This window comes from Panulirus ornatus, chromosome 36 (assembly GCF_036320965.1).
Source record: "Panulirus ornatus isolate Po-2019 chromosome 36, ASM3632096v1, whole genome shotgun sequence".
Classification (NCBI taxonomy): domain Eukaryota; kingdom Metazoa; phylum Arthropoda; class Malacostraca; order Decapoda; family Palinuridae; genus Panulirus; species Panulirus ornatus.
In genome coordinates, this window is record NC_092259.1 from 14201279 (window position 1) to 14221837 (window position 20559).

The 20559-nt window shown below is 44.8% G+C and overlaps 2 protein-coding genes across 3 annotated transcripts in view; one reads left to right on the forward strand and one right to left on the reverse strand.

Moving 5' to 3' along the window:
• Nucleotides 1–20559, reverse strand: part of Parp1 (Poly-(ADP-ribose) polymerase) — a 497767-nt gene that overhangs the window by 196445 nt on the left and 280763 nt on the right. The gene's annotated exons all lie outside the window — the stretch shown is intronic.
• The window catches only part of LOC139760393 (uncharacterized), a 316071-nt gene continuing 297787 nt past the window's right edge, over nt 2276–20559 (forward strand). Inside the window, exons 1-2 of one of the 2 annotated variants that reach the window (XM_071683518.1) lie at nt 2276–2322; nt 16394–17052. The gene's annotated coding sequence lies outside the window, so the exon portion shown is untranslated. Of the gene's footprint in view, nt 2368–16393; nt 17053–20559 lie in introns of both variants that reach the window. The other variant, XM_071683520.1, reaches the window with a different exon arrangement.

Consider the following 20559-nt stretch of genomic DNA (forward strand, 5'->3'; position numbering starts at 1 on the left):
CCCCAGTCGCTTCACATGCCCTGATTCAATCCACTGACAGCACGTCAACTCCGGTATACCACATCGATCCAATTCACTCTATTCCTTGCCCTCCTTTCACCCTCCTGCATGTTCAGGCCCCGATCACACAAAATCTTTTTCACTCCATCTTTCCACCTCCAATTTGGTCTCCCACTTCTCCTCGTTCCCTCCACCTCCGACACATATATCCTCTTGGTCAATCTTTCCTCACTCATTCTCTCCATGTGTCCAAACCATTTCAAAACACCCTCTTCTGCTCTCTCAACCACGCTCTTTTTATTTCCACACATCTCTCTTACCCTTACGTTACTTACTCGATCAAACCACCTCACACCACACATTGTCCTCAAACATCTCATTTCCAGCACATCCATCCTCCTGCGCACAACTCTATCCATAGCCCACGCCTCGCAACCATACAACATTGTTGGAACCACTATTCCTTCAAACATACCCATTTTTGCTTTCCGAGATAATGTTCTCGACTTCCACACATTCTTCAAGGCTCCCAGGATTTTCGCCCCCTCCCCCACCCTATGATCCACTTCCGCTTCCATGGTTCCATCCGCTGCCAGATCCACTCCCAGATATCTAAAACACTTTACTTCCTCCAGTTTTTCTCCATTCAAACTTACCTCCCAATTGACTTGACCCTCAACCCTACTGTACCTAATTACCTTGCTCTTATTCACATTTACTCTTAACTTTCTTCTTTCACACACTTTACCAAACTCAGTCACCAGCTTCTGCAGTTTCTCACATGAATCAGCCACCAGCGCTGTATCATCAGCGAACAACAACTGACTCACTTCCCAAGCTCTCTCATCCCCAACAGACTTCATACTTGCCCCTCTTTCCAAAACTCTTGCATTCACCTCCCTAACAACCCCATCCATATATATATATACATGTATATATATATATATATATATATATATATATATATATATATATATATATATATATATAAAATTGATCGCCGTCTCCCGCGTTAGCAAGATAGTAATAGGAACAGACAAAAAAGGCCACATTCGTTCACACTCAGTCTCTAGCTGTCATGTGTAATGCACCGAAACCACAGCTCCCTATCTACATCCAGGCCCCACAGACCTCTCCATGGATTACCCCGAACGCTTCCCACTCCTGGTTCAGTCAATTGACAGCACGTCGACCCCAGTATAAAACATCGTTCCAATTCACTCTATCCCGTGCATGACTTTCACCCTCCAGCATGTTCAGGCCCCGATCTATCAAAATCTTTTTCACCCCATCCTTCCATCTCCAATCTGTTCTCCCCCAGTTTGCTTAATGTAGACAATGTACAAAGATTAAAGAGGTTGCATGATAGTAGTGAATGTACTGAGCTGGGGCCCCATGAGTGTAAAACTCTCTCTGAACAGTACAAATAGGTAATTAACTACACACACACACACACACACACACACACACACACACACACACACAAAGCGATCAACCACAGTTGTGTTCTCGTGGTCTGAACGAAGGTGTCTCGTAACAAGTTTGATAGCACTAACGTCACAAATGAACTAGTGCCTCCTTCATCACATAGTAATGATGAGAACCTTCCATCACATAATGATGCCACTTTATCACATGATCTGCCACCCTCATCACACAATGAATGCCACTCCAACAGTTATGAAGTGTTGCATCATCACATAACGAATGTCACTCCCTCAGTAAGTGACACCACCATCCCATAATTAGTGCCACTCATCACATAATGTGTAACACCAGCAAAACATAATGTTTTCCTCATCACATGAGAGGTACACACAAGACCATGAGTACCATCATCATCACATAATGTGCGCCACCCAAATCACATAATGAGTACATCCCTGATTATATGAATGCTTCCACGTAGCATAATGACGACCATCCTCGGTACATAATCATGACGACTCCTATACCATCATTGTTGTACCAAAACAAAACACTAAACAGTGAAACGCACAGGAAATAAATCTATTCACCAGCCTCAAAAATATAATGACAAAAAATTGCCTCTAACCTTTGAACTTAAATTACGTTGTAATAAATACAATTAGCCTTCTACTTCAACATGGAAGAAAAATGTAAGCCCATTACAACATCAAAGAAAAGCTGCAATAAAATATCCGGCATCGGTTTCTTTATTTCCTTCAGATCTGACCTACTGTGGGCGGCAGCATCGAACACCTGGCAACTGGCATCTCCCGGCGGACCCGGGCTGGCGCAGGGGAGGCAGGTCAGTGTTGCTCGGGCAGTGAGAGGGGAAATATCTGCATCAAACGCACGGTAACTGCTGTTAAGCTTTCACTGGAGCGGCCAATCACTGCTCAGGTAAAGCTCCAGGTGGCCGGACACCAGGACTATGGTAATAACTGGTGCTGTAAGACCAGGATAAACACATCGGCTTCGTTAGGTTTATCCAGAGTGAAGGAAGAATTGTGAGCGTATGAAGATGCTTGGCTCCCAATAATCCCGAGCGGGAGAAGGTGTCCGTATTTCATTGTGTTACGTGGTTCCCCTCACTCCTGTGAACAACACCCGACCAGCCGAGAGTTGAACTGCCTTATGTTGTTATCAGTAAGACTACCTAAACTCGCGATGACCTGCAACTGTGTCGTTAAAACGAGTCTGTTAGATTAAAATGATTTCCTATTATGGGTAATGTTGTCTGAACAAGATAAATCTGAATGCTACTTGTCTCGCTGGACTAATCCTGGAAATGTCCAGTTTCACAGAGGGCGGAGGTTCGTCCCTAACTGACGTGTGGAGTGAGGGTGTCTCCGCCAGCCGTGGGAACCTTCCTCCACACCAGCCATCTACACTATCACATCCTCTCACAATATCTATACCATATATATATATATATATATATATATATATATATATATATATATATATATATATATATATATATATTCTTTAGTTAAATATAAATATTATAGGTAAATATTATAAATACCGTAATGTAGGAGGTGGGTGGGAAGTGCAATGTGTGACTTTAAGTGACGTGCAGGGGAACAAAAGGCGACCTCGTCAACGTCGGCTAATTGAAGGTACACGAGGGGCCTGAGCGTGGCCGACCCCGTCTCGTTACCGGCACAGCTTCAACGTTAAGAGTCCAACAGACTCCAGAGGTCTTTGTCCTCCCTCGCCAACACTCAACCTTAAGCCGTGTGTACGGCAGCGCGAGTATAGCATTTTATGTTGTATTGGAGGTAAGATAACCCCATGCTTGCTGCCTGCCAATCTGTCTGTTAACTTTAACTGTCCCAGTTTCATGGGAAGGATCAAGTGGCACTCGGCTCACACGTAACCTTGAATTACTCTCACGTGATGTGTACATGTTACTCTCACGTGATGTGTACATGTTACTCTCACGTGATGTGTACATGTAACTCTCACGTGATGTGTACATGTTACTCTCACGTGATGTGTACATGTTACTCTCACGTGATGTGTACATGTAACTCTCACGTGATTTGTACATGTCAACATTGTGTATGATATAAATGTTACCTTTTGTCTCTACCACATTTTCACTCATCAATCCCTTCAATTATAATAACCAATATATACATTTACTCACAAAGGGCTAACACACACACACACACACACACACACATAATTACCCCATGACCAGTTTCAATACGAGTCCTGGTGTTACCAAGGAACTTTCTACAGGGCATTCCAGTCCAGGTTTGCGCTTCTTTCCAGTGGCAAAAAAATACAGACTCCATTGAACTGCAAATTTCTCTGACGAGACTGAACTCATAACGGTATAGCCTCACCAGTGGTGAATTTTCACTCACAGTGTATCCTCTTGCAAGAAGTGGAGCGAAGTGGTATACCGGGGTCGACGTGCTGTCAATGGATTGAACAGGGGCATGTGAAGCGTCTGGGGTAAACCATGGAAAGTTTTGTGGGGCCTGGTGTGGAATGGGAGCTGTGGTTTCGGTGCATTACGCATGACAGCTAGAGACTGAGTGTGAACGAATGTGGCCTTTGTTATCAGTTTTCCTGGCGCTACCTCGCTGGAGCAGGGGAAAGCGATGCTGTCTCCTGTGGGGCAAGGTAGCACCAGGAATGGACGAAGACAAGCAAGTATGAACATATACATGTGTATATATGTATATGTCTGTTTATGTGTGTGTATAAGTTTGTACATATGTATATGTTGATATGTATATGTATATATATAGGCTGGGCAAGGTTGTATCATCGTATGTAGACAGTAACAGCGAACTCTCCCGTCGAGAAAATTTTGGCATCAGACGGTGACCAACACCGTCCTGCCTGGGTGTGTGTGTGTGTGTGTGTCCTGCCACCCGCAGGAACCCCACACAGGGAAGACTTGTGTTGTTTGTGTGTGTGTATAATATATATATATATATATATATATATATATATATATATATTATGTGTGGTGTTCTTTTCTTTCATACTATTCGCCATTTCCCGCGTTAGCGAGGTGGCGCTAACAACAGAGGACTGGGCCTTTGAGGGAATATCCTCACCTGGCCCCCTTCTCTGTCCCTTCTTTTGGAAAATTAAAAAAAACCGAGAGGGGAGGATTTCCAGCCCCCCCCCCCCCCCCCCCCCCCTGCGTGTCGTAGAAGGCGACTAAAAGGGAGGGGGCGGGAGGCTGGAAATCCTCCCCTCTCGTTTTTAATTTTCCAAAAGGAACAGAGAAGGGGGACAAATAAGGATTTCCCTCAAAGGCTCAGTCCTCTGTTCTTAACGCTACCTCGCTAACGCCGGAAATAGCGAATGGTATGAAATATATATATATATATATATATATATCCTATAAGTTCACGGGGAAATGATACACGATAAGTTCCCGAGTGCACTTATGACATATGACAGTCAGTTGATATACAACGAAGAGATGAAGCTAGGACGCCATTTGGTAAACATGTAATCCTTTTATATACATATATATATATATATATATATATATATATATATATATATATATATATATATATATATAAATAGCGAGAGAGAGAGAGAGAGAGAGAGAGAGAGAGAGAGAGAGAGAGAGAGAGAGAGAGAGAGAGAGAGAGAGAGAGAGGACATATATTCAAGTGAACAACAATTTTTCAGCGATAATATTTTTTTTCAGTTTATATTTAAGAATTATTGTGAGGTAAACATACAAGTTGCTTATGCCAAGTACAGCAGCAGACGACCCTACACCCTGGCTGCCGGGCCTTACTGTACGCCTAGAGACGGGCCCGCTGCCACCACTGATGAGCCACAGCGTCGGGCCCGCTGCCACCACTGGTGAGCCACAGCGTCGGGCCCGCTGCCACCACTGGTGAGCCACAGCGACGGGCCCGCTGCCACCACTGGTGAGCCACAGTGTCGGGCCCGCTGCCACCACTGGTGAGCCACAGTCTCGGGCCCGCTGCTACCACTGGTGAGCCACAGCGTCGGGCCCGCTGCCACCACTGGTGAGGCACAGTGTCGGGCCCGCTGCCACCACTGGTGAGCCACAGCGTCGGGCCCGCTGCCACCACTGGTGAGCCACAGTGTCGGGCCTGCTGCTACCACTGGTGAGCCACAGCGTCGGGCCCGCTGCCACCACTGGTGAGCCACAGCGTCGGGCCCGCTGCCACCACTGGGGAGCCACAGCGTCGGGCCCGCTGCCACCACTGGTGAGCCACAGTGTCTGGCCCGCTGCCACCACTGGTGAGCCACAGCGTCGGGCCCGCTGCCACCACTGGTGAGGCACAGTGTCGGGCCCGCTGCCACCACTGGTGAGCCACAGTGTCGGGCCCGCTGCCACCACTGGTGAGCCACAGTGTCGGGCCTGCTGCCACCACTGGTGAGCCACAGTGTCTGGCCCGCTGCCACCACTGGTGAGCCACAGCGTCGGGCCCGCTGCCACCACTGGGGAGCCACAGCGTCGGGCCCGCTGCCACCACTGGGGAGCCACAGCGTCGGGCCCGCTACGGTGTACACAAGAAACGCTCTTCTAATCCATTAACTTATTAAGAATGAAGGTATGACCTCTGGCTATGTTGGCCTAACTTGTGATCTAAACCTTCAGCTCAGATGAAAGGTTTGGTTCTGGCACACAAGGTTGGTGGGTAGGACTGTGCTGAAGCAGGGACGGTCATGAAACCAACAAGAGAAGGTCAGTATCTTGCAGGATGATCTTTGAGCAACAAGTTCTATCCAGCAGTTAGTGCTGACTCTCCATGACGCACCAGTTCACTCTGGGGTTGAAGTACAAGAACAGTTTATAAAATCTGGTTTCCTCAGAATCACAGGAACGTATATCGAAACTCAGCAATGTATCGTTCAAGCCAGTAACAACAACTTCCTCCTGAAATAATTTACCATAAAACTTCGTGTATAATTGTTGAAATGTATATAGTTATGTTGAACTGTATCTTGATATATATACAGCAAAAGATCATTAACTTCAGATATGGTAGGACCGTCTGTATGTTGTGCACGTTTCTGTGATCTTAAACATAATGGCAGAAACAGTACAATTTTTCATCTTTAACATCTGCCTTCCTATAAAATGATACATATACAGACAATTTTCTCTGAGGTAAAACCTACTGTTCTCCCGTCACTTAAGACCCAAAGCCAACAACTTTCTTTGCTTCCCACCCGTTAACTCCGTAAACACAACACAAGAATCTGCTCACAAATCCAACATTTCTGGCGCAAACCTCAACAAGATACCCCAGCTCTAACCTTCTCTAATATCATGTATCTACAAGTAGAACAGTTGGTGTCCATAACAACATGCCTACATTACCGAAGAAATCCTTCCACCACAACACATACACTGCAGCCACAACACATACACTGCAGCCACAAGACATACACTGCAGCCACAACACATACAATGCTGCCACAACACATACACTGCTGCAACATCACATACACTGCAGCCAAAACACATACACTGCGCTACAACACATACACTGCTGCCACAACACGTACACCGCTGCAACAACACAAACACTACAACCACGACACATACACTCCTGCCAAAACTCATTACTTTAATGTCATTACAACTTCTTGATTATGGTCATATATCCTTCCATGCAAACAGTTTAATAATTATCCCAACACAACTTGCACATACCCCAGCAGCTTGCACTGAGGCTCCAGTAACTTGCACTGAGGCCCTAGTAACTTGCACTGAGGCTCCAGTAACTTGCACTGAGGCCCCAGAAACTTGCACTGAGGCTCCAGTAACTTGCACTGAGGCCCCAGTAACTTGCACTGAGGCTCCAGTAACTTGCACTGAGGCTCCAGTAACTTGCACTGAGGCCCTAGTAACTTGCACTGAGGCTCCAGTAACTTGCACTGAGGCTCCAGTAACTTGCACTGAGGCCCCAGTAACTTGCACTGAGGCTCCAGTAACTTGCACTGAGGCTCCAGTAACTTGCACTGAGGCTCCAGTAACTTGCACTGAGGCTCCAGTAACTTGCCAACAAGCCGGGGTGGAAGAAACTGACGTCTTGGAAGCCTCAGCCACAGAAGATGGATCGGATGTGCTTCACTTAAAGTTTCTCTGCAGGAAATCTGAATCAGTGAATTCGCCACACAATTCCTGATGTTTCAGCTAAAACTAACAACAACTGGGATTGACCTATCATAATGTTCTGTGTTCAAATTAAACAGCTTACGAATATACATATTAGTATGTAGTAGAATTATTGCACTGTCAACATACGCACAGTGGTGAGTACAACGTGTGTGTGTGTGTGTGTGTGTGTGTGTGTGTGTGTGTGTGTGTGTGTGTGTGTGTGTGTATATATATATATATATATATATATATATATATATATATATATATATATATATATATATATATATATATATATATATATATATTGGAAAGGATCACAATTTTGCGCGTGATCAAGATATTCCTATGAGTCCACGGGGAAAATGAAACACGATAAGTTCCCAAGTGCACTTTCGTGTAATAATCACATCATCAGGGGAGACACAAGAGAGAAATACAACAGTCAGTTGGTATATAATGAAGAGACGTAGCTAGGACGCCATTTGGTAAACATTTCTCTCTTGTGCCTCCCCGTCTCCCCTGATGATGTGATTATTACACGAAAGTGTACTTGGGAACTTATCGTGTTTCATTTTCCCCGTGAACTCATAGGAATATATATATATATATATATATATATATATATATATATATATATATATATATATATATATATATATATATATATATATATATTTAAAGTTTTTGTAGTCCCTAACAATGTTATATGGTTGCAAGGAGTGGGCCATAGATAGGGTTGTATGGAGGAGGGTGGATATATTGGAAATGAAATGTTTGAGGACAATATCTGGTGTGAAGTGGTTTGATCTAGTGAGTAATTCAAGGGTAAGAGAGATGTGTGGTAATAATAAGAGCGTGGTTGAGAGCAGCAGCAGAGGGTGTGCTGAAATGTTTTGGTCATATAGAGACTGAGTGGCATGAGGTCGACATACGGGATATGTGTCATAGGTGGAGGGCACAGGGGAAAGCGGGAGACCAAATTGGAGGTAGAAGGATGGAGTGAAAAAGATTCTGAGCGACCGAGGCCTGACCAGGTAGGAGATTGGAAGGTGTACAAGGGATATAGTAAATTAGAACGATGTGTTATACAGGGGTCGACTTGCTGTCCATGGACTGAATCAGGGCATGTGAAATACTGGGGTAAACCATGGAGAGGTGTGTGGGGTCTGGATGTGGATAGGGAGCTGTAGTGACGGTGCATTACACATGACAGCTGGAAACTGAGTGTGAACAACCCGTCTACGTCAGGTCTTGGAGGTACTTCGGTGGAGCGGGAAACGGCGATCAAACACGAAAATATAATATATAGCCAGAGAGCAGGGAAAATAACCCTACCTCCGTGTTCCCTGCGTGTACTGCAAGGTGACTTAAGGAGGCTGTATGGCTCAGTCATCTGTTCTGGACGCCACCTCGCTCACGCGAGAAACAGCGAACACACGAACGCACACACACACACACACACACACACACATATATATATATATATATATATATATATATATATATATATATATATATATATATATACATATATATATATATTTAGAGAGAGAGAGAGAGAGAGAGAGAGAGAGAGAGAGAGAGAGAGAGAGAGAGAGAGAGAGAGAGAGAGAGAGAGAGAGAGAGAGAGAGGAGAGAGAGAGAATCATTAAACACAAAGATGAAGATGTTGTTTTGGAAGGTGTGGAATGTGTGGAGAGATCGTCATTTGGGAGGAGGTAAATGGTCATGTTTGAAGGTAACGTAGTGCCAGGGATGTGTGGATGCAAGGCATGGATGAGCTGTATGAGAATGTACGAAAGAAATGAAATGCATGAGGAATATATGAGGTTTGATGAGGGGTGATCGAGTAAGTGATAACAAGGTAAGAAAGAGGTGTGGTAATAAGAAGAATATAGATGCCAGAGCAGAAGAAAGTGTGCTGAAATAGTGTAGACATATGAAGAGACTGAGTGAGAAAAGACTGAAAGAAAGAGAATATACGTATCAGATGTGGAAGGGACGAGGGGAAGGAGACCATACTGGAGATGGAAGGAGGGAGTGAAAAAGATTTTGAGAGTTCATGAACTGAACATGCAGGAGGGTGAAAGACGTGCGATGGATAATGTGAATGTGAACTGGAGCGATGTGATGTAAAGGAGGCACAATGCTGTCTGAGCCAGGGGATGTTATGCACCGGGGCAAACCACGAAAAGGTTTGTAGGGCCTGGTTCTGCAGAGTACAGTGTGGTTTCAGTGCATTACGCGTGACACCTAGGGAGTGGATGTGAGCGTATGAGGCCTTTTCTCCTGTTCCGAACGCTACCTTGCAAACGCGTGAAACGGCAAACATATATATATATATATATATATATATATATATATATTATCCCTGGGGATAGGGGATTAAGAATACTTCCCACGTATTCCCTGCGTGTCGTAGAAGGCGACTAAATGGGGAGGGAGCGGGGGGCTGGAAATCCTCCCCTCTCGTTTTTTTTTTTTTTTAATTTTCCAAAAGAAGGAACAGAGGGGGCCAGGTGAGGATATTCCAAAAAAGGCCCAGTTCTCTGTTCTTAACGCTACCTCGCTAACGCGGGAAATGACGAATAGTTTAAAAGAAAAGATATATATATATATATATATATATATATATATATATATATATATATATATATATATATATATATATCATTATGAGAAGGTGAACTGATGCCAACATTGGTGTATAAAGTTGAGCCTGGTCAAGTATATAACAATAAACAAGAGGCGGAAAGAAAACCAGCTGATTAGAGGCGGGTAATCCAGGATTTAATATTATTATTCCTCAGAATGTGAGGGTTACGGTGGCCAGTGTTGAGATAACCTTCAAGTGTATGGATGGTCCACAAGTGTATGGATGGTCCTCAAGTGTATGGATGGTCCTCAAGTGTATGGATGGTCCTCAAGTGTATGGATGGTCCTCAAGTGTATGGATGGTCCTCAAGTGTATGGATGGTCCACAAGTGTATGGATGGTCCTCAAGTGTATGGATGGTCCTCAAGTGTATGGATGGTCCACAAGTGTATGGACGGTCCTCAAGTGTATGGATGGTCCACAAGTGTATGGATGGTCCTCAAGTGTATGGATGGTCCTCAAGTGTATGGATGGTCCTCAAGTGTATGGACGGTCCTCAAGTGTATGGATGGTCCTCAAGTGTATGGATGGTCCTCAAGTGTATGGATGGTCCTCAAGTGTATGGATGGTCCTCAAGTGTATGAATAGTCCTCAAGTGTATGGACGGTCCTCAAGTGTATGGATGGTCCTCAAGTGTATGGACGGTCCACAAGTGTATGGATGGTCCTCAAGTGTATGGACGGTCCACAAGTGTATGGATGGTCCACAAGTGTATGGATGGTCCTCAAGTGTATGGATGGTCCTCAAGTGTATGGACGGTCCTCAAGTGTATGGACGGTCCACAAGTGTATGGATGGTCCTCATGTGTATGGATGGTCCTCAAGTGTATGGACGGTCCTCAAGTGTATGGATGGTCCTCAAGTGTATGGATGGTCCTCAAGTGTATGGATGGTCCTCAAGTGTATGGATGGTCCTCAAGTGTATGGATGGTCCTCAAGTGTATGGATGGTCCACAAGTGTATGGATGGTCCTCAAGTGTATGGATGGTCCACAAGTGTATGGATGGTCCTCAAGTGTATGGATGGTCCACAAGTGTATGGATGGTCCTCAAGTGTATGGACGGTCCACAAGTGTATGGATGGTCCTCAAGTGTATGGATGGTCCTCAAGTGTATGGATGGTCCTCAAGTGTATGGATGGTCCTCAAGTGTATGGATGGTCCTCAAGTGTATGGATGGTCCACAAGTGTATGGATGGTCCTCAAGTGTATGGATGGTCCACAAGTGTATGGATGGTCCTCAAGTGTATGGATGGTCCACAAGTGTATGGATGGTCCTCAAGTGTATGGATGGTCCACAAGTGTATGGATGGTCCTCAAGTGTATGGATGGTCCACAAGTGTATGGATGGTCCACAAGTGTATGGATGGTCCTCAAGTGTATGGATGGTCCTCAAGTGTATGGATGGTCCTCAAGTGTATGGATGGTCCTCAAGTGTATGGATGGTCCACAAGTGTATGGATGGTCCTCAAGTGTATGGATGGTCCACAAGTGTATGGATGGTCCTCAAGTGTATGGATGGTCCTCAAGTGTATGGATGGTCCTCAAGTGTATGGATGGTCCTCAAGTGTATGGATGGTCCACAAGTGTATGGATGGTCCTCAAGTGTATGGATGGTCCACAAGTGTATGGATGGTCCTCAAGTGTATGGATGGTCCACAAGTGTATGGATGGTCCTCAAGTGTATGGATGGTCCTCAAGTGTATGGATGGTCCTCAAGTGTATGGATGGTCCTCAAGTGTATGGATGGTCCTCAAGTGTATGGATGGTCCTCAAGTGTATGGATGGTCCTCAAGTGTATGGATGGTCCTCAAGTGTATGGATGGTCCTCAAGTGTATGGACGGTCCACAAGTGTATGGATGGTCCTCAAGTGTATGGATGGTCCTCAAGTGTATGGATGGTCCTCAAGTGTATGGATGGTCCTCAAGTGTATGGATGGTCCTCAAGTGTATGGATGGTCCTCAAGTGTATGGATGGTCCTCAAGTGTATGGATGGTCCTCAAGTGTATGGATGGTCCTCAAGTGTATGGATGGTCCTCAAGTGTATGGATGGTCCTCAAGTGTATGGATGGTCCTCAAGTGTATGGATGGTCCTCAAGTGTATGGATGGTCCTCAAGTGTATGGATGGTCCTCAAGTGTATGGATGGTCCTCAAGTGTATGGATGGTCCTCAAGTGTATGGATGGTCCTCAAGTGTATGGATGGTCCTCAAGTGTATGGATGGTCCTCAAGTGTATGGATGGTCCTCAAGTGTATGGATGGTCCTCAAGTGTATGGATGGTCCTCAAGTGTATGGATGGTCCTCAAGTGTATGGATGGTCCTCAAGTGTATGGATGGTCCTCAAGTGTATGGATGGTCCTCAAGTGTATGGATGGTCCTCAAGTGTATGGATGGTCCTCAAGTGTATGGATGGTCCTCAAGTGTATGGATGGTCCTCAAGTGTATGGATGGTCCTCAAGTGTATGGATGGTCCTCAAGTGTATGGACGGTCCTCAAGTGTATGGATGGTCCACAAGTGTATGGATGGTCCTCAAGTGTATGGATGGTCCACAAGTGTATGGATGGTCCACAAGTGTATGGATGGTCCTCAAGTGTATGGACGGTCCTCAAGTGTATGGATGGTCCTCAAGTGTATGGACGGTCCTCAAGTGTATGGATGGTCCTCAAGTGTATGGATGGTCCTCAAGTGTATGGATGGTCCTCAAGTGTATGGATGGTCCTCAAGTGTATGGATGGTCCTCAAGTGTATGGATGGTCCTCAAGTGTATGGATGGTCCTCAAGTGTATGGATGGTCCTTAAGTGTATGGATGGTCCTCAAGTGTATGGAATGGTCCTCAAGTGTATGGATGGTCCTCAAGTGTATGGATGGTCCTCAAGTGTATGAATAGTCCTCAAGTGTTTGGATGGTCCTCAAGTGTATGGATGGTCCTCAAGTGTATGGATGGTCCTCAAGTGTATGAATAGTCCTCAAGTGTATGGATGGTCCTCAAGTGTATGGATGGTCCTCAAGTGTATGAATAGTCCTCAAGTGTATGGATGGTCCTCAAGTGTATGGATGGTCCTCAAGTGTATAAATGGTCTTCAAGTGTATGGATGGTCCTTAAGTGTATGGATGGTCCTCAAGTGTATGGATGGTCCTCAAGTGTATGGATGGTCTTCAAGTGTATGTATGGTCCTCAAGTGTATGGATGGTCCTCAAGTGTATGGATGGTCCTCAAGTGTATGGATGGTCCTCAAGTGTATGGACGGTCCACAAGTGTATGGATGGTCCACAAGTGTCCATATGGTCCTCAAGTGTATGGATGGTCCTCAAGTGTATGGATGGTCCTCAAGTGTATGGATGGTCCTCAAGTGTATGGACGGTCCACAAGTGTATGGATGGTCCTCAAGTGTATGGATGGTCCTCAAGTGTATGGACGGTCCACAAGTGTATGGATGGTCCTCAAGTGTATGGATGGTCCACAAGTGTATGGACGGTCCACAAGTGTATGGATGGTCCACAAGTGTATGGATGGTCCTCAAGTGTATGGATGGTCCTCAAGTGTATGGATGGTCCACAAGTGTATGGATGGTCCACAAGTGTCCATATGGTCCTCAAGTGTATGGATGGTCCTCAAGTGTATGGATGGTCCTCAAGTGTATGGATGGTCCTCAAGTGTATGGATGGTCCACAAGTGTCCATATGGTCCTCAAGTGTATGGATGGTCCTCAAGTGTATGGATGGTCCTCAAGTGTATGGACGGATGGTCTACAAGTACATAAATGATCTCCAGTCCTTAAGTAACATCTGTATTTGGCTGTAGGTGTGAGAGGTAACGTATAATGATATAAACAAACAGATAATTATAACTTTCAAGTAAAGTGAAAAGTAAACAAGAAGAAATATTTTTAAACGACAACTTCAACACTTCAGAAGACAAGACTGACAAGACTACTGAAGACAAGACTGATGATGATAAGACTACTGAAGACAAGACTGATGATAAGACTACTGAAGACAAGACTGATGATAAGACTACTGAAGACAAGACCGATGATGATAAGACTACTGAAGACAAGACTGATGATAAGACTACTGAAGACAAGACTGATAATACTACTGAAGACAAAACTGATGATGATAAGACTACTGAAGACAAGAATGTTAGGAAATAGTTTTGTGGACCAGATTTCTGAAGTAATGATTAAACTTGTGTGACGACGGGAGGTTCCTGCAGAAGTTGGTGCCGATATTGTAAGTGTAGACGCGTTTGTATGACATAACTGAGATGTGTCGTGTGAGGAAATCATCTCTCCCTACCTACACATGAACTAGTTAGCCACACACACACACACACACACACACACACACACCGTCCAACTTGACTCACACAAGACAGGCGCCATATCATAAATGTCCCATAATGAACAGCATCCATACTGTCAACCCCAGGGTCACCCAGGGCTGTCAACCCCAGGGTCACCCAGGGCTGTCAACCCCAGGGTCACCCAGGGTTGTCAATGGATAAACACCATGGGTCGGCTTCGAACCCTGGGTAGGGCGTCCGGCACCTCGGTCACATCATCGGAGCCGCGTGAGATTACGGTCCATGTTGCCCTCACCCACCAAGATGAGGTCGTGACACACACACACACACACACACACTAGCGGTCTAGTGTTACAACCTCCGTGTGACCGAGGTAGCCACGCGCCCTACCCAGGGTTCGAAGCCGACCCATGGTATATATATATATATATATATATATATATATATATATATATATATATATATATATATATATATATATGCTGTTTTAACTGGTGTTACCGGGCTCAGCCTGCTCCAGGTTACACGGTGTGGGTAAAGTAGTGTTTAGCAAAGGTGTATCACTAGGAGTACAATATGTTCAAAGAACTGCTCACTGCAAAGAAGTTTCCATTTCCCAGCTACCAGAGGCAGCGCAGCCTGCAAGCAGCAAGAACCTTTATAAAGGTTGTGCCAGGGTATGAGCAAGAGCCTTCCACACAGTTTGGTGCTGAGGTAAATATAAATTATTATGTGAGTCGGTATACTTGGCTCTTCATGTCGTCATATGTTTGAACCTACCCAGCGTAATGGTATGACCTACGAATATGATGACCTGACGTCTGACCTGACTCGTAAGGGTCGGTCGTATCGTCATGTTCACAGTGATTAACCTTCAGTGGTGCTCATAAGGTCACGTTATCAAGAGACAGTTAACCAGGTTCATATAACCACGGACAGTTAACCAGGTTCATCATAACCACGGACAGTTAACCAGGTTCATCATAACCACGGACAGTTAACCAGGTTCATCATAACCACGGACAGTTAACCAGGTTCATCATAACCACGGACAGTTAACCAGGTTCATCATAACCACGGACAGTTAACCAGGTTCATCATAACCACTTACATCTACGTGGTGAGCGTTACTGTTAAGTGTGACTGCTCTCCTGTACAGTCACCTCCACCATCAACCATACATGACAACATTTTGTCACTAAAGTTGAACATCACACAGTCATCTGTTACGACTTCAGTTCATCTGGCTAAAGTGTTTGTTCTCTTTTACATAAGGACACGTCAAAATCATTTTCATAACACTGGTGAAGATCTGTCAAAATAATTGTTTATCTACTGACACACAGCCAGGAAAAAAACTGCCATGGCCAATTAGTGTGAAGATAATACACAACATCATGATAATGTTAAGACAACACTACCACACTAGCCTGAGTAGTGAACACACACACACACACTACACACTCAACTTGTGCTGTAATAATAATAATAATAATAATAATAATAAACAAATATGAAATGATTTATTCCCATATTGATATCAACACATTCTGAACACAAGTGTTTCTATATTAATGATATATATACTCTACACTTATGAATGTCATCACCATATCAGTATATATATATATATATATATATATATATATATATATATATATATATATATATATATATATATATATATATATATATATATCGTTCCACAGTTTCCTAGCTTGTGTAAAACTGATCGATGGTTAGAAGGTAAACAGTTTCACTGTCTTTATATTAACCCAATATTTTATATAATTTATAATAACCCAAAGTTCTTTATGGTCTTTTGAAGGAAAGATAATATAATGTTGTAGAAATATAACGACCGGACACCATATACAATTGTCGACGTCATCATCAATGAAGCAGTGGCAGTGTAGCAGTGCCACGAGCCGGGGTGTACACTGCCAGCTACCAGCTTGGTTATGAGACACCTTAGTGTAGGAAAGCCGCTCTGACGCTGTAGCTACAGACCTGCTAGTGTGGCACTGTAGCTACGGACGGGTCAGTGTGGCACTGTAGCTACGGACGGGTCAGTGTGGCACTGTAGCTACGGACGGGTCAGTGTGGCACTGTAGCTACGGACGGGTCAGTGTGGCACTGTAGCTACGGACGGGTCAGTGTGGCACTGTAGCTACGGACGGGTCAGTGTGGCACTGTAGCTACGGACGGGTCAGTGTGGCACTGTAGCTACGGACGGGTCAATAACTGACCGTAGCTAAGGACAGGTCAATATAAAGACAAACAAGCATTACAGGCAATTGACCTCGTATGAGGCGGTGTTCTCCCAGCAGATGGGTCAAGATGTCTTGATACCTGGGACTGGAAACCATGTGTTTGTGATCACATACTGGGAGAAACACAAGAGCATCACCACCAGGCCAGGAGCACATCCGAGCCTGACCCACACCAGCGCTGCTTCTACCCACCCTCACCATCGCCTACACTAAGGTAAGTACGTGCTCATCCACCACTTTCTCTGTCCTTGTATCATTACGATAATAATTTGTAAAGTGTTATCATTACTAGTGATCTCTTGATTGTCAACGTCCTGGCCTGTGTGCGGTGAGGCCTGAGTGTTAGACATGTTCACGTACGTGTTATCAAAACGCCAGAAGTAACAGTAATATTTTCCTGTAATGATCCACGTTCACAATGTAAACAACATCATTTGACAGTACCGCACAACATGTCATCTGGCTGATGACCTCAAGTTTGGTCATTTTCCTTATTCCAATGTTTTCATTGGTTATCGCAGGTGGGTCTCGAACCCCACAGCAGCTTCGTCTGAAACAAACCTGTAGAGTTGATTCGCTGACGAGCCAGGCTGTTTCCTACCGTAGCCCACATATTTACCCAACTACGTTACAGCGACTGATCATGTGTTGTATAATGTGGGAGATCAAACCTCCAGACGACCAGGAGGTGCGTCTCCTACGGTCGAGGGTGGCAGCCGCTGGGGTCGTGAGCTCACGATCCTTCTCAACTTAGCCACCCACGGACGAGTTCTGCTACTTTCACGTACGACCAAGTACGTAGGGGAGGCAGCCACGTCTTTTATTGTGTCAATGTGAAGGTAGAATCTAGCTAGCCAGGTCCTCCAATCTCAGCCCGTCCAGTCAGCTACCATCCACCCAGGAACCCGTCCACCCATCCACCCAACCAGCAACCCACCCACCTATCCACCCAGCCAGTAACCCACCCGCTCACTCCGGCCAGCAACCCACCCAGGCGGGCTGCCAGCAACCCAAACAACCAGCCACCCAGACATCCAGCACTCCAACCACTCACCCATCCAGCCACCCACCTACCCGCCCAGCCAGCTGGGAAACCAAGAACCTGGACACAGCGGGCCGTGCTGTTCGTCACCTGCAAGTGCAGGTTATCACCACTGGTCGTCAATGTTATCGCGATAATAGGAACCCAAGATAAATTTTTCCCACGTCTGATAAGCGATTCAGCTAATGATTGGCCCCCACGCCTGTGACATGATTTAAATTGGGTGACATCATACCTGTCAAGAATTATTATGGGTCCAATATAAAGTTAATTTATATATGCGGCACAACATGAGTTGGTCAACCAATAATATTGACCTTAATGTGGAAATACTGCAGGAAAACTTGTGTAACTTATAATATAATGTTGTCATGAGGCCTCTGCTCACCCTCTGACGTACAGACCCTCCATGTGACCATGACCACAGACCCTCCATGTGACCATGACCACAGACCCTCCATGTGACTATGACCACAGACCCTCCATGTGACCATGACTGTAGCACATCATATCATTAATATTCATATTTCTAAAGAAGAATCTTATAGAATAATACTTCTATAAAACTGCTCTGTCTGTCACTGATTCAAACACAGAAACACACACACACACACACACACACACATGGTTCAACCGTTGCCTGTTGTGAGGCCATTCAGGCAAGGTTCAGGCATATCGGGCTTGGAGAAACTCTCCTTGCTGTGGCTCCCATTCAGCATTGAACAGTGGCCGTAATCATTACAAGCAGGTTACCCGTGAGGTAAAGTCTTCCTTTATTCACAGGATGTGTGATAACCTCTCCTTGTTAGTGGTAGGTATCTCTGGTCTAGCTAAAGGCATCTCTAACAACTGAACCATTATAGTTAACAATGGGTTTTCTACTGATATCATTGATAAAAAGACAAATGTGTTCATCCACACTCGATTGGTTACTCACAGCCAACAACAACCAGGAACTGTTCATCACGTTTTCTACGAACATTCAGACGTCTCCTGCCACTCGGACGGACGAACGTACCTGAAGGAGATAAGAGATGTGGGTATTACCTGCAGGTCAGCTCAGCATCATCATTTACTACAAGAACAAGAGAAATAATGATTACATCATGCGTAAGATCCTCACACAGAACATTGACTCACTACACTCGACCAGTGTACTCCTCCCGCCCACAAGAAGGTCGTACACTTCAAAATAACGTGAACTATATAATGTGATGACTATTTCATCAAGCTTAACATTTCATCTTGCCGGAGTCCCTAAACCACACAGGCAAGACAGCATGAATCTGAGTCGCTACTGAGAACACGATCATGACGGTACATTGGCCCGACCCTGCTACACCACACATAACACAACCTACTTACATATGAGACTATAATCACCTCGGCAAGCTAGCACTCTACACTTATTGACAACCACATCTCAAATAACCACATTCTACCTTCACCCAAGTTTCTGAAGTGCCACTGGAGACCTCAGGCAAAACCTCCAGCCGTTAAACCAACAGGTTTGACCCCTCTCGACCACGCCACCACGCAGGAAATGCGAGGGAACACGGTCCACCAATCAACATATTAGTCACGTCACCAGTCACGTCACTGGAAACACTTCAAGATGTCAATTATTTCTGTATGTCTCCTGCTGGTGGTCTACTGGTATGTCTCCTGCTGGTGGTCTACTGGTATGTCTCCTGCTGGTGGTCTACTGGTATGTCTCCTGCTGGAGGTTTACTGGTATTATTCATTCTGGAGTGGTACACAGTTCCTGGAGGCCCTCTGGTGTATAACATATTTTCATCATTGTGATATTCATGATGAAAAACTTGGTTTTATATAAATTTTGATATGCAAACTAGATGAAAGTATTGGCGTGTGCAGTGAGATTATCCCTGGCCAATCTGCATGATGCATGGTTTTGTAAATATTATGAAACCTGTCCAACTCAACTGGATCCATCTGTTGGTGGTTGACGATCAACGACTGATTGATGATGGGCTCGGGTAATTGAGTTGGATTTCATCTGGTTGCCGTACAGTTACTAACTGACGACGGAAATTATTAACATTTGGTGGTCACTTAACACATTATTTATATACACAACACTCAATCTGAACTGAACAATGTGTGCGTAAGCAGCGCGTACTGAAGCACGACTAATATGAGAGCCTGACATGAAGCACAGAGAGAGAGAGAGAGAGAGAGAGAGAGAGAGAGAGAGAGAGAGAGAGAGAGAGAGAGAGAGAGAGAGAGAGAGAGAGAGAGAGAGAGAGAGAAGCCATCACCTTTTGTAAGCGACCTAAATCCTAAGACACAGTGTTTACAGCTCCTTCCAGCCACTCACTGGGATCTGATTCCCTCTTTCTTATAGGCCTATTACGGGCCGACGGGCCGTTGTAGGGAACCGGAAACCCATTTGGCAATAGCAGTGCTCAATAACTTGCCTTTTGCCTGGTGAATAGTTTGATATTGGTTGGAATCAGGTTTGAAATCTGTACATTATCGACCGTCCGTCGGCAGCCACAGTTCCTTATCTTAATGATTCCTGTCACATCTGTGACGACTCACCATCAACTTACACTATACTTGATGGTGAGTCCTTACCTACATATTGCACGTCTTGTGTTACCTTGATCTTGATCACATACGTTACTTTACCATATAATATAGACACTTCCTACA